Here is a 15,675-nt window from a genome sequence, read left to right as displayed (position 1 = left end):
AGTTTACATACACTCAATTAGTATTTGGTAGCATTGCCTTTAAATTGTTTAACTTGGGTCAAACATTTCGGGTAGCTTCCCACAATAAGTTGGGTGAATTTTGTCTCATTCCTCCTGACAGAGCTGGTGTACCTGAGTCTGGTTTGTAGGCCTCCTTGCTCGCAAACGCTTTTTCAGTTCTGCCCAAAAAAATGATATGGGATTGAGGTCAGGGCTTTGTAAAGGCCACTCCAATACCTTGACTTTGTTGTCCTTAAGCCATTTTGCCACAACTTTGGAAGTATGCTTGGGGTCATTGTCCATTTGGAAGACCCATTTGCGACCAAGCTTTAACTTCCTGACTGATGTCTTGAGATGTTGCTTCAACATGTCCACATAATTTTCCGTCCTCATGATGACATCTATTTTGTGAAGTGTACCAGTCCCTCCTGCAGCAAAACACCCCCACAACATGATGCTGCCACCCCCGTGCTTCACGGTTGAGTGTTCTTCGGCTTGCAAGCATCCCCCTTTTTCCTCCAAACATAACGATGGTCGTTATGGCCAAACAGTTCCTTTATTGTTTCATCAGACCAGAGGACATTTCTCCAAAAAGTACGATCTTTGTCCCCATGTGCAGTTGCAAACCATAGTCTGGATTCTTTATGGCGGGTTTGGAGCAGTGGCTTCTTCCTTGCTGAGCGGCCTTTCAGGTTATGTCGATATAGGACTCATTTTACTGTGGATATAGATACTTTTGTAACTGTTTCCTCCAGCAAGGTCATTTGCTGTTGTTCTGGAATTGATTTGCACTTTTCACACCAAAGTACATTCATCTCTAGGAGACAGAATGCATCTCCTTCCTGAGCGGTATGACGGCTGTGTGGTGTTTATACTTGCGTACTATTGTTTGTACAGATGAACATGGGACCTTCAGGCATTTGGAAATTGCTTCCAAGGATGAACCAGACTTGTGGAGGCCTACAATTTTTTTCTGAGGTCTTGGATGATTTCTTTTGATTTCCCCATGATGTCAAGCAAAGAGGCACTGAGTTTGAAGGTAGGCCTTGAAATACATCCTCCTTTACACCTCCTCAAATGATGTCAATTAGCCTATCAGAAGCTTCTAAAGCCATGACATAATTTTCTGGAATTTTCCAAGCTGTTTAAAGGCACAGTCAACTGAGGGTATGTAAACTTCTGACTCACTGGAATTGTGATACAGTGAATTATAAGTGAAATCATCTGTAAACAATTGTTGGAAAAACTACATGTGTCATGCACAAAGTAGATGTCCTAACTGACTTGCCAAAACAAAAGCTTGTTCATTTGTGGAGTGGTTGAAAAATTAGTTTTAATTACTCCAACCTAAGTGTATGACTTCAACTGTAACACCTTGTATTTACCGTTCTCCCTACCTCTGCAAATAGTTCCGCTTCCCTGCTCGACACGCCGGGGCTGGTGCTCTTTAATTTAGAGCCAGAGATAAGGGTAGGCGAGAGGATATTACTTGTGGGGAGACACTAACTGAATTGGCTCCAGCGGGTCAAACACACCTAAATGACAGCTCACCCAGGACCCAGCAGGCATTTATCTAACTCGGAGGAGAAGCCATGGCTTGTCTGATGGGGTCGGGAAGTGTAGGGAAGACTGACTGACTGCTGGCTGGGTGTGTGTGTGGGGGCGGATGAAAATGATTAAATACATTGTGTGTTGCAGGGCCAGGGGCAGAAGCGGGGTTGCAAAACAAAGCATGGTCTCGTCTTTCGCCACGATCATGTGAGCCCATACGATGTGTGGGAAGGGGAGTAAACAAATCAACACGGATATGACCCACTGCTGGGGCATTCAGAGGGCCTGCGATGGAAGGAAGGAGGAGGCGGAGAGAGAGAGAGAGAGAGAAAGAGAGGTACACAGAGTGGTCTTCTTATATCTGATTTTCATTGAACACTTTAAGCCTTACTTTTTCCATTTCAGTCTCAGCTCTGGAGAAACAACATAGGGTTAGCAGTGCTAGCGCCTGGTTAATAGCCATTAGCAAACCATTGGCACACAAAGAACACACTAAAAACACTGCAGACTTGAACATAAGACCCATGAATGGCTGTCATAAGCCCTGCGGTCACCCCCTACATTGACTGGCACGTGTGTGCTACAGTGGTTGCTATTCCTCTCAGTTGAGGCTTGCATTTCATACAAAAACATTGGTTTAGCCTCCACTTTTCTATCCATCTGAAAGAGGCCAGATTTGAAATGTTATTGGTGAGTTTTCCACACTTCTCAGATGACACCAGGAGACTGAATGAAATGTATTTCTAGTCGATTGACTGAAAAAAGACATCGCCGCTTTGATCGGGCCTCTGGGGAACCCAGCAACCCAGGTTCTATGTCGCATGCTTGGCTTGAGAGATCACCTCCTGCTCCCTCTCCCCCCTCTCCTCCACTCTCCTCCACTTAGGACTTCAGATAAACATGGATGAAATCACTATGGAGGGGAAAACAACATAAAACTTCCTCATCTTTGAAGCTAGATCTGCAATCTCTCCACACACCAAAAAAATGAAATCGGTCACTTGTGATTAATTACCCAGTGGTGAAGACGTGATTGACGTGGCTGCAGATTCGGCGTCTCCGTGGAATCAGACCAACGCGTCTCTTCCTAGGGGAGGGCCAGTCGCTGTCACGTGGGGGTCCAATGGCGCTCTCCTTCTCTCCTCAGAGGGTGGACCTATGAGGGGAAGTGAGGAGGGTCAGAGAGGCACATCAAACATCTGTCATTTTGGCATTTTCAATTATTGGATTTGGGCAGCGTGCCAATGGAGAAGCCCTATCAAAATCAATGACATACAGACATGCAAAAGCATGCTTTTCTATGTGTTCAGTCCTTAATCGTACGAGAGAGAAAGAGAGAGAGAGAGAGAGAGAGAGAGAGAGAGAGAGAGAGAGAGAGAGAGAGAGACCGGATAGGTTGTTTTACAGGGTCAGCTATAGTAGTACGGTGCCCCAGGAGTAAAGGATGGTTAAGTGCCCTGCTCAAGGAAGAGAGAGAGACTGGCTCCACCAGTCCCATCATCCCGTTATAGGGTGTTTCTTATCAGCAGCCAGCACGCGCCCCCCTCCTCATACTGGCTGCTGGGGAGCTGAACACTGAGCCCTGGCTGTCAGTAGGAAACAGAGAAACAGAGAGGCGGATAGGGGAAGAATGCCAATGAGCGTGGTCCCCTGGCCGAGCCAGCTCTGAGATTTCATTACTCCCCCAGACGGGGATATAGCGCTGGCCTGTGGAGCACTTCGACCCGTTCCAAGTCTGATAGCCATGTTAACATGCAACAGGAGCCCTCTCCTTACTCGCCTTAACACACGCCCACCGCCCCCAGACGACCGACCTTTACAAACATCGATAACTGCACAAATCCCATTTGATTTGGCCCCTACTAGAAGATTTGGGGGTAAAATGCCTGGAAACGACGGCTAAGAGGGAGATAAGATATATACTTTGGGGGAGGTTAGGCTGTTACCAGGTCTGTGTTAAGGTGTGTCGAGCTCTCTAATACATCTGTGTGGGGAAGAAAGGTTAGAGGTGACCAAAATTGAGTGCACTCCCAAAGAGTTCAAACAGAGACATAAAAGTTTAATGCACAGCTGGCAGATAGCAGCCCGGTAGAAAAAGGTGAGTGAGATGAGCTATTTTCAAAGCTGTATTAAAGTTTTAGGTGGCAGAAAAAAAGGTGTTTCTGTTCAGAATCCTTGTCTTCCTCTCCAACTTTGCACATTCTATCTTCTATTATCTGCCGTGTCTGGAGACATGTCATAATGTTCCATACCTCAGACTTGGCAAAATGCTAACTAGCAGCAGAGACCCTCTCAAGAGTCGGAGAGCGGAATCAAGAAGATAGCTAACACTGGTTGTCACTTAACTCTGAGTGACAAGAAGCAGGGAAGCTTTCATTTTCCAATCTCCCCCAAAGAATCACCCCTAGAACATCTTTTTTTTATTTTTTACATTTCATTGGAACAAATTAAATCTCTCTTTAGTAACTCTGGTATTATACATATTTAATCAAGGAAGCCTGATCCGATTATAAATCTTTGAAAAACAAACCCATGGCTGATATCGATGAACTATTACACACGCCCACAGTAATAATGACCAGAGGTGGGAAGTGAAGGAAAGAGGGAATGACAGGGAGAGAAGAAGACAGGGAGGGAAAATGAGAGAGAGAAGCAGGAGTAGAGTAAGGCAATACACACTTCAAACGTCCCTCTACATATTCTATCCCCTGTCCCCTACATTCCTGGATGTCAATGTTCTCTATACCCTCATATCTCCACTCCCCCACCACTCACCATCAATCCATCCATCACCCAGTGCCCCTGAGCGTTTAGCTGACTAAAATCGGCGTAACGTGTTTTAAAAGATACCATCTGGGCACCCTTTCAAAGAGCAGGAGGAAGAGGGCCGAGGATGTCAACGCATCCATCAACTAGTTGGACCAAAGAACATGTGGCTGAGAGAGCCTGGAGAGAGGCGCAACAGTAAAAACCACTCAGGCAACCCACCGGACGCCCTATTCCCTCCACCAGGAAGAGGCCTCAGAGTTCAGTCACGAACCGAGGAGACAGAGTCACTAGTCGCTTTGGATAGGACACCACGCTGAAGTGGCTTCTTTCACAACACAACGCCAATTCATCATCCACACTGTTAACCCCCCTGTCACTTCCCCTCTGCCCGGATAATGAAGTGTTTTGTCACTGGAAATTGGTGTCCGTTCATTCAGATAAGCTTCAACAACGTTCCGGGAGCATGAAATAGCTTGTGATGGGGGTCGGGGTGACGTGGAGGGTTGACTTGATTGAATCAGTCCTTTTGGGAGTGTTGGTATGGGGCAAATTCATTGGAATTCAATCACTTTTTGACAGCATCCTTTTTGATATAAACAAAACTTTCCATACATGTTTGCCCATGGAAGAAGGGTGAAGTGACTTTTTGGACCTGAATGCCCCCCCACCCCCCCAAAAAAATGTAACCAGGCAAGTCAGCTAAGAACAAATTCTTATTGACCGTGACGACCTACACTGGCCAAATGACGCTGGGCCAATTATGCGCCGCCCTATTTGACTCCAATCACGGCCGTTTGTTATTTTTTAAACATTTATTTATTTATTTAACCTTTATTTAACCAGGTAGTCTAGTTGAGAACAAGTTCTCATTTATAACTGCGACCTGGCCAAGAATAAAGCAAAGCAGTTCGACACATACAACAACACAGAGTTACACACGGAATAAACAAACATACAATACAGTAGAAAAAAAATCTATATACAGTGTGTGAAAATGAGGTAAGATAAGGGAGGTAAGGCAATAAATAGTGGCGAAGTAATTACAATATATCAATTCAACACTGGAGTGATTGATGTGCAGAAGATGAATGTGCAAGTAGAGATACTGGGGTGCAAAGGAGCAACATAAATAAATAAATAAAGTATGGGGATGAGGTAGTTGGATGGGCTGTTTACAGATGGGCTATGTACAGGTGCAGTGATCTGTGATCTGCTCTGACAGCTGATGCTTAAAGCTAGTGAGGGAGATATGAGTCTTCAGCTTCAGTGATTTTTGCAGTTCGTTCCAGTTATCGTTCCAATTATACCACCTGAATTCGAATCAGCCTCAAGAACTGAGGTACAGTGCCTTAGACCGCTGCGCCACTCGGGAGCCCAAATATTTTACATTCAAGAGATAAAGGTGCTAAAAGTTTACCCATTTTACATAACTCGCCATACCATGAGACATACATGTCTTCATCACTGGAAAATATAATAGGTTTGAGTTTGATATCATTTAAAAGATTATAGTTTTTTTGTTACCATATCTTGGAGAAAAGAAAATTCTACAAATTGTCATTTTGAAACCTTCAATTGTCAAAACAATCTCCACATTTTTTCATATTCACATACAGTATGTATACGTGACAGTATCCCCTCCCCTCCAGCCGCAGGACGCCGTCAAAGGGGACGAACCCAGGGATCAGGAGTGGACAGGTCACTGCTGATGTGCTGGAACCTGTCACGCCAGCTGAGGCACGGAAACCTGTCGAGTCAGCTGGGTGTGCGGGAACCTGACAGACCGTTTGAAGCAGCGGAGTCTGGCAATCCGGTGGTGGCATGAAAGCCTGACGAGCCGGCTGAGGCAGGGGAGCCTAGCGATCCGGCTGAGGCATGAAAGCCTGACGAGCCGGCTGAGGCAGGGGAGCCTGGCGATCCGGTTGAGGCATGAAAGCCTGACGAGCCGGCTGAGGCAGGGGAGCCTGGCGATCCGGCTGAGGCATGAAAGCCTGACGAGTCGGCTGAGGCAGGGGAGCCTGGCGATCCGGTTGAGGCATGAAAGCCTGACGAGTCGGCTGAGGCAGGGGAGCCTGGCGATCCGGTTGAGGCATGAAAGCCTGTAGCGGTTCCCGGACCCGACGTCATTTACTCTGACACAAAAAAAAGGCACTCCCTGATGCTTCCCTTAGGTGAGGTGTTATTCTGTAACGGGTGCGCTCAGAGTCGGGAAGCAAGTTCAGGGAGGGAGTGTTTTAATAAATAAACAAAATAGAAGATAATCAAGGAAGTGATGGAGTCCAGGTGAGTGTCATGAGGTGCTGGTGCGCGAGACGATGGTGACAGGTGTGCGGGATAATCAGCAGCCTGATGACCTAGAGGCCGGAGAGGGAGTATACGTGACAATCTGAGCATTTCTACCATGGGCAAATATGGATGGAAGGTTCCATTCAAATCAAAAAGAGTGCTGTCAAAAAGTAATTGAATTCAAATTAATTTAGTGGGCTATTACACAGAGGCCACAACAATAACAACAACTAAAAAACTGACCAGCACACAGACAGCAGGGAGACATGAGCACCTGGCCTGATGTAGGAGAGGGATCACACTCACACTCACTCACATACACACACACACACACACACACACACACAAACCGAGTGTGCTCCAATGCTCTTTTTGACAGTGAGAGAGCCTGTGATTTCTGATCATACAGCAGAATTTATGTAGACAGAGCAGCCTCGCTTCAGAGAAAAAGAGAGAAAAAGATAGGGAGAAGAAACAGAGATGAAGAACAGAGAGAGAAAGAAGCAGCAGGCTGTCAAGCAGCAGCAGCTCTGGCCCAGCCCTTCCCATTAAGACGGGCTGTGTGAAATGAGAGCTGAAGCACCGGGAGAGCCTGCTGTCAGTCTCACTTAGTCCAGCCCACGTCAATGGTCCCATGGCAGGCCCCAGCCTCACAGCAGTGGTCCCATGGCAGGCCCCAGCCTCACAGCAGTGTGCTAACATAATAATACACACCTTAGCCACAGCTACAGTACACTAGCTAGGCCTGGATGAGCCATAAATGTACACACTAGTGTTACAGCACTATGTGACAACGGTTTATTTTAAAATCACTTCATCAGTACATTTGTTCAATTGATTTGGTTGATATTACGACAAGGAATCAATACTTCATCCAACATTTAAGATGGCAGAGTCTATCGTTACCTAATTGCAGGTATACTCCGGGCAATTTAGGTTATAAAGGAATGGGGTCCTTATTGTAGGATCAAGAGGTAGAGCGTAATGATATAATATACATACAGTATTTGGTTGTGGTCTGTAGACATGGGGGATGCTTAGTTCCCTATCTTTATCTACTTACTTCGTTAGCCAACTTGATGTCATGCCAAACAACTTGATGAATGTACTTTATAAACACTCAGGCTACAATTTATCCACCCACACAACTATTTATCTAACACATAATTCAAAAACATATGCTCTAAACAAAAAGTGACTACAACTACATACACCAGTATTAAGTCCATAGAGAACCGGAGGGAGCATCTGACCCTGTGTCTTAACCTTTCTTATCCACAGCAGTCAGAGAAGAGAGGGAGATAATGCCAAAGAAAGAAATGGCCCCTCTAGCGTAACGGGCAGTATTGTGCCCACCAAGGTGGCATCTCAGGAAGCCATCTTCATTACTGTGTCCTTGCTTCCCTCTCGCCAACCTCATCACCACGGTTACATTATTCATGCTCACACATGGCAGGGACCCTGCCCAAGGAGGTTAAGTGAGGATTTTTCAGCCGCTCAGGGGTAGGTGTGTGTGTGTGTGTCTGCCCTTATTCCTTATGCGTGCTGTGTTGCATCTTTCTTCGCCACATGCCTCCAGGATCACCTTGAGTGGGCACGGTGCCGGGTGTGTCAGGGTCTGCTGCTGAAGCTACTGCGACACAGCATAACAAGCCAGTAGGACACTTTGCCTGAACCCTGGGCAGTTCAACTTCCAAATGGGAGGGAGACATTTTGAATGCTGTACATGAACCCAGTCAAACGTGAATGCTTTGGCCTCACACCTCCAAGAGCTGTGTGTGTGTGTGTGTGGGGGGGGGGGGGGGGGGGGGTTAAGTGTTTTGATGGCTTGCAGGTCATCTTATCTGGCAATGAACCCAGGCTGCAGTGTATATAACCCAGACTGTAGTGTATATAACCCAGACTGTAGTGTATATAAACCAGACTGTAGTGTATATAACCCAGACTGTAGTGTAGATAACCCAGACTGTAGTGTATATAACCCAGACTGTAGTGTAGATAACCCAGGCTGTAGTGTTTATAACCCAGACTGTAGTGTATATAACCCAGGCTGTAGTGTATAGACCCCAGGCTGTAGTGTATATAACCCAGACTGTAGTGTAGATAACCCAGGCTGTAGTGTATATAACCCAGACTGTAGTGTATATAACCCAGACTGTAGTGTATAGACCCCAGGCTGTAGTGTATATAACCCAGGCTGTAGTGTATAGACCCCAGGCTGTAGTGTATATAACCCAGACTGTAGTGTATATAACCCAGACTGTAGTGTATATAACCCAGACTGTAGTGTATATAACCCAGGCTGTAGTGTAGATAACCCAGGCTGTAGTGTATATAACCCAGACTGTAGTGTATATAACCCAGACTGTAGTGTATAGACCCCAGGCTGTAGTGTATATAACCCAGGCTGTAGTGTATAGACCCCAGGCTGTAGTGTATATAACCCAGACTGTAGTGTATATAACCCAGGCTGTAGTGTAGATAACCCAGACTGTAGTGTATATAACCCAGGCTGTAGTGTATATAACCCAGGCTGTAGTGTAGATAACCCAGGCTGTAGTGTATAGACCCCAGACTGTAGTGTGTATACCCCAGGCTGTAGTGTATATAACCCAGGCTGTAGTGTAGATAACCCAGGCTGTAGTGTATAGACCCCAGACTGTAGTGTAGATAACCCAGACTGTGGTGTATAGACCCCAGGCTGTAGTGTATATAACCCAGGCTGTAGTGTATAGACCCCAGGCTGTAGTGTATATAACCCAGGCTGTAGTTGTCAAGGATCCCTCTGGAACTGTGTTATTACTCACACCTGGTCCCCGTCCCCATTGATTAGTAATTTAATGAATGTGCCCTTTGTTCACCATTGTCGTGTCGATTATTGTTACAATGTCCGTTGGTCGTGTGAGTACCTGTGCTGTATTGTTTTGGCTTTCGTGCCACTGGTATTGTGCAGATGATTACGGGTTTGGTCCCGTGTGGTATCATTGTGCGCCCCATGTATTTATTCGAGGTACTCCAAGATATTTCGTTTGGGTTTCAACCCTGTGTGTTGTTTACGTGTTTGTTTGGTCTTTGTCCCCGTGCCTTTACATAGCATGCTGTAATTTGGGTCAATTAAAACCCCTATTGCGCATTCCTGCGCCTGTCTCCCGATCTCTTATACCAGCGTGACAGTAGTACATATAACCCAGGCTGTAGTGTATATAACCCAGGCTGTAGTGTATATAACCCAGGCTGTAGTGTATATATACACCTGTTCTGAAAGAGCCCAGGCTGTAGTGTATATGCACACCCAGGGGGATACAGAGAGACACTGGCAGTGTCCCAAATGTCACTCTATTCCCATAGTGCACCCACAGGGCTCTGGTCAAAAGTAGCACACTATGTAGGGAATAGGGTGTCATTTGGGACACATTGGCTGTATCTAGCAGCATGTACTCAGCAGCTCCTGCTGATATCTCATCTTTAAGCTCCAGAAGCCACAAAACGTTATGGCTATTCATGAATAATTATGATGACACCCTGTGTCATTTCTCCTTAAGATCATCCATCTTTGATTCCAATGCCCATAAACACCACCATTAAATCTGCTTTAAACTACTTTTAAAGTGCTTCTATGACACAGCAGGAGATTGAGCACCGTTTTAACTGAGCATCAGCAACCCATTTAGCTTGCAAGCCATGCACCGCACTGCCTACGATTTGGTCAACCCTCGTAGCTTCGTTTTATTTCCTTGGCCCATTGATTCCTCAAAGAGGCTGTGGTGCATATGCGTTTACTTCAGAGCAAGTCTGAGAGCCGTGGGAAGAAATCAACTCTCTTTCCTCACGCTCTGTGCAAAGCATCCTTACGTTTCCTTAAAAGTGCATACAGTGCCTTGCAAAAGTATTCATCCCCCCTTGGTTTTTAAATATTTTGTTGCATTACAACCTGTAATTTAAATGGATTTTTATTTGGATTTCATGTCATGGACATACACAAAATAGTCCAAATTGGTCAAGTGAAATTTAAAAAAAAAAAATTCAACAACAAAAAAACAGAAAAGTGGTGCATGAGTTTGAAGGTAGGCCTTGAAATACATCCACAGGTACACTCAAATCAACCTCAAAAGGTTGACTCAAATTATGTCAATTAGCCTATCAGAAGCTTCTAAAGCCATGACATAATTTTCTGGAATTTTCCAAGCTGTTTAAAGGCACAGACAACTTAGTGTATGTAAACTTCTTACCCACTGGAAGTAGGCCTCCCGGGTGGCGCAGTGGTCACCCCTTTTGCTATGAGGCCCCTAAATAAGATCTGGTGCAATCAACAACCTTCAGAAGTCACATAATTAGTTAAATAAAATCCACCTGTGTGCACCTGTGTGCGAATTTGCCAATCTTGGTGTTCTCTGGCAAATGCCAAACGTCCTGCTCGGTGTTGGCCTGTAAGCACAACCCCCACCTGTGGAAGTTGGGCCCTCATACCACCCTCATGGAGTCTGTTTCTGACTGTTTGAGCAGACACATGCACATTTGTGGCCTACTGGAGGTCATTTTGCAGGGCTCTGGCAGTGCTCCTCCTGCTCCTCCTTGCACAAAGGCGGAGGTAGCGGTCCTGCTGCTGGGTTGTTGCCCTCCTACGGCCTCCTCCACATCTCCTTATGTGCTGGCCTGTCTCCTGGTAGCGCTTTCATGCTCTGGACACTACGCTGACAGACACAGCAAACCTTCTTGCCACAGCTCGCATTGATGTGTCATCCTGGATGAGCTGCACTACCTGAGCCACTTGTGTGGGTTGTAGACTCCGTCTCATGCTACCACTAGAGTGAAAGCACCGCCAGCATTCAAAAGTGACCAAAACATCAACCAGGAAGCATAGGAACTGAGAAGTGGTCTGTGGTCATCACCTGCAGAACCACTCCTGTCTGTCTTGCTAATTGCCTATAATTTCCACCTGTTGTCTATTCCATTTGCACAACAGCATGTCAAATTTATTGTCAATCAGTGTTGCTTCCTAAGTGGACAGTTTGATTTCACAGAAGTGTGATTGACTTGTAATTACATTGTGTTGTTTAAGTGTTCCCTTTAATTTTTTGAGCAGTATATATATATATATATAGAAAAAACAAATAACAAATAAAAGTAACAAGTAATTAAAGAGCAGCAGTTAAATAACAATAGCGAGACTATATACAGGAGGGTACCAGTACAGAGTCAATGTGCGGGGGCACTGGCCCTAATGCTATGATGGAACAGCCCTATTCTTACAAATTGACTGATATTGTATGGAGAAAAAGTAAATGGCAGGCCTACAGTATATTATCCATAATCTCCATTAAATGATGGTCACCGTGGAGAAGTCTTTCTCTTCATATAACTAGCACCAGGACTTCTTCATTTGTTGTCCTCTGCTTAATACAAATCAGCACAAAGACATTGTTATCATATAATATCAATACAAGACTTCATTATAGGACTGTGTTGGTGTGGAGACTATGACATTAGGCTGAAAATAGAAGTAGCCATGAGAAACGTCTGCAAACATTTTTGTTCTTCCCTTGGCTGGCGAAACGTACTGAAAAATGACCTGTCAGCCCCACATCTATCAAGCAGAATAGTATGCCTTCACAGGAGAGGCTATTACCACCATTGAAAGACTGTCTTAATAAACGTTTCGCACACACGCTCACATTTACAGTTTCTTTCTTCTGTTTCCTTTCATGAGTCTTATCCAATCATGGCTGTCAGGTCAAATTTAAATAGAGCCCAGCTCAGTTATCATGAGAGCCTACCCACACTGCTGGATTAGCTGTGGACAAGAGGAGACAGAGAGGAGGATCTTGTCCTTGCTGTGAAGTGTATGGCATTCTGCTGGGTGCCACTAAAGGCTTGATGTTCACAAATTTCATGGCCACTATTCTCTCCACAAATCACAGATTATCTGTCCCTTCCTCATCTGTCCCTTCCTACCCCTCGTATGTTCCCTGCTCGGAGCCTTCCGCTTTTACATTGAGGTCCTTGAGGTGCCTGTGTTAAATGTTCGGCGGCCGTAGCAGAGGGCTAAGTGTGCGCTGAGTTATGTTGACAGAAACATTGCTTCACGGGAGCAACCCCCGCCTCCTTCCTCCTGCACCACCCCCATCCCTTTCATAGTGACATTTCGGGAATGAATGATACTGTATTTAGGGGCCAGATGGAATTTCACTTGAGCAATGAAATTACCCATTGTTAAAGGAAAGGAAAACGAATGCAATCAAGCCATTGATTTTCAGACAGAAAATGTCCATGTGGTGATCCATTGGAGGCAATAAATCCAGTTTATAAATAAGTAGGCTCTGCCTTTGTGCTAAGCCTATAACAGTACAGAGAAACAGATGTTCTACTCCTTTGAATTGTGATACACTATTGGGGGAATGCTATATTGGAATACTGTTCCTCAGAAATATAGTACACAGGAAAGTGGAATTTGCCCTCATATTATGCTATTGTGCCCCCTAGCTTATTTTTACCTAAGAGCGCAAGACCCATGAAGCAAAATACAGGTCTACGTACACAAAAAAATTCTATGGAAAGCAATTAAATGTATTTACATCGATTTAGACAGGGGGACAACACTGTTTCATGAAGGGGCCTGACCCGCTTCAGCAATTGTAGTGGAAACTGCTTAATACTGCAGGTTTGTCTTGCGCATTTCCTATTTGTCACAGATCAGAAATGAAAAAGGCATTTCCCACATGGGTTATTCCTACCAAAACGATTGGTGACTGAGGTACTATCAGACATTTTTCTCTCGTGCTTAAGTCATAATTCTCTTCCCAAGTGAATATGCTTGGCACAGCACTGCTCAGCAGTTGACAGTTACTGTCACCTGGTGAAACGCAAACTCTCGCTCGCAGTCCAATCCTACTCCATCTCTCACCTACTGACAGCTAGGCCTATACCTATTCTTATACTTGATTGAATTCATATTTTTTTGTGGCAGTAGTGTCAAATTGATTTACAACATCAACAAGTAAGAAGCTAGTTTTAATTTCTAGTCTTATGTTAGCCCTATACTATAGTATGCAACCTAGTTGTGTGTACGTAGCCTTCATAAACCAGTTTAATGCAGACAGAGAACTAAATAGTAGAAGTGACATCTGCTCTGTACTTCTGTTTATGAAAATCCCCATCAAGGTCAGTGAAAATAGGAAAGGCGTTGCATTATACTGGGGATACCAGTACTTACAGTACACAATACCGGAAAGAGTTTAACTTCAAAGTCTCGTCATATCAGTAGGACGTTAAATTGACGGAGAGCCATGAAATAACCCTTCCAGGACTGAAGCCCCAAAAGATCCACATCAATAGGCTTCTTTAACTTTAATAAGAAATACATAGCAAGCAAGTACAATTTTTGTTTTATCCTACACCCGAGCCAGACATCTTGAGAAGAATAGAGTTTTTCCGATGTCAATTCCGTAAAGCATGCACAGCAAATTTCACACAACCATTTTGCGCTCTGCTGATAAAACACATTGAAAGCCCAATGACACAGACAATGCCTTCAGATGAGGGAAGAGCGACGTTCCCTTTCTCTCGCTCCTTTTCCATCAATGTCCCTAAAAACCTAGTGAACAGTAGTATTGGAAAAGAAAAATGTCATAAAAACAGACTATGGCATTTACAGATACACTTCAAAAGAGCAGGACAAATCATTTGGCTGAGGATGAAGCCATCAAACAAAACATGTTCATTTGAAAAAAACGCAGCAGCTGATAGCACTCCTTTGGCAAATGATTAAAGCATCTCTTTCTCTGGCATGGATGCCATTGTTTCAAGTGCTATTTGTGATAACACTTATTAGAGCCAATCGGTAAGGTCCAACACAATGACACTAGAACTGTACACCTGCCAGCCACTCTCTCTCCCAGCCAGTGTTTTCAGCTCAGCTCATCTCATCTGCATACTGGAATTCACAGCTCTTTAATCAAATCCAAAATCAAATCTAATTGTATTTGTCACCTGCACCAAATACAACAAGTGTAGGTAGACCTTACAGTGAAATGCTTACTTACAAGCCCTTAACCATGTGCTCAGTTCACATTTTCCTGTAGTCCACAATCACCTCCTTTGTCTTGATCGCATTGAGGGAGAGGTTGTTGTGCTTGCACCACACGGTCAGGCCTCTGACCTCCTCCCTTGTTGGTGATCAGGCCTAACACTGTTGTGTCATCAGCAAACTTAGTGTTGGAGTCATGCCTGGCCATGCAGTCACGAGTGAACATGAAGTACAGGAGGGGACTGAGCACGCACCCCTGAGGGGCCCCCGTGTTGACGATCAGCGTGGGGGATGTGATGTTACCTACCCTTACCACCTGGGGGCGGCCCATCAGGAAGTCAAGGATCCAGTTGCAGAGGGAGGTGTTTACTCCCAGGGTCCTTAGCTTAGTGATGAGCTTTGAGGGCGCTATGGTGTTGAACACTGAGCTGTTCCTTTTGTCCAGGTGGGAAAGGACAGTGTGGAGTGCAACAGAGATTGCATCATCTGTGGATCTGTTTGGGCGGTATGCAAATTGAGTGGGTCTAGGGTGTTGATGTGAGCCATGACCAGCCTTCAAAGCACTTCATGACTAAAGACATGAGTGCTACGGGTCTGTAGTCATTTAGGCAGGTTACCTTAGTGTTGTTGGGCACAGGGACTATGATGGTCTGCTTGAAACATGTTGGTATTACAGACTCAGACAGGGAGAGGTTGAAAATGTCAGTGAAGATACTTGCCAGTTGGTCAGCGCATGCTCGGAGTACACGCCCTGGTAATCCATCTGGCCCAGCGGCCTTGTGAATGTTGACTTGTTTAAAGGTCTTACTCACATCGGCTGCAGAGAGCGTGATCACACAGTCGTCCAGAACAGCTGATGCTCTCATGCATGTTTCAATGTTACTTGCCTCGAAGCGAGCATATAAGTTATTTAGCTCGTCTGGTAGGCTTGTGTCACTGGGCAGCTATCGGCTGTGCTTCTCTTTGGAGTCTGTAATAGTTTGCAAGCCCTGCCATATCAGACGAGCGTCTGAGCCAGTGTAGTACGATTCGATCTTAGTCCTGCA

The 15,675-nt window shown here is 45.1% G+C and overlaps 1 protein-coding gene across 1 annotated transcript in view; it reads right to left on the bottom strand.

Annotated features, from left to right (window-relative positions):
• Positions 1–15,675, bottom strand: part of drp2 (dystrophin related protein 2) — a 211,869-nt gene that overhangs the window by 172,655 nt on the left and 23,539 nt on the right. Inside the window, exon 2 of the mRNA XM_036942883.1 lies at positions 2,567–2,707. The gene's annotated coding sequence lies outside the window, so the exon portion shown is untranslated. The remainder of the gene's footprint in view (positions 1–2,566; positions 2,708–15,675) is intronic.

Source organism: Oncorhynchus mykiss, chromosome 14 (assembly GCF_013265735.2).
Source record: "Oncorhynchus mykiss isolate Arlee chromosome 14, USDA_OmykA_1.1, whole genome shotgun sequence".
In the NCBI taxonomy this organism is placed as follows: Eukaryota; Metazoa; Chordata; class Actinopteri; order Salmoniformes; family Salmonidae; genus Oncorhynchus; species Oncorhynchus mykiss.
The sequence above is the reverse complement of the archived record's forward strand: the minus strand, read 5'-3'. Positions and strand labels throughout refer to the sequence as shown.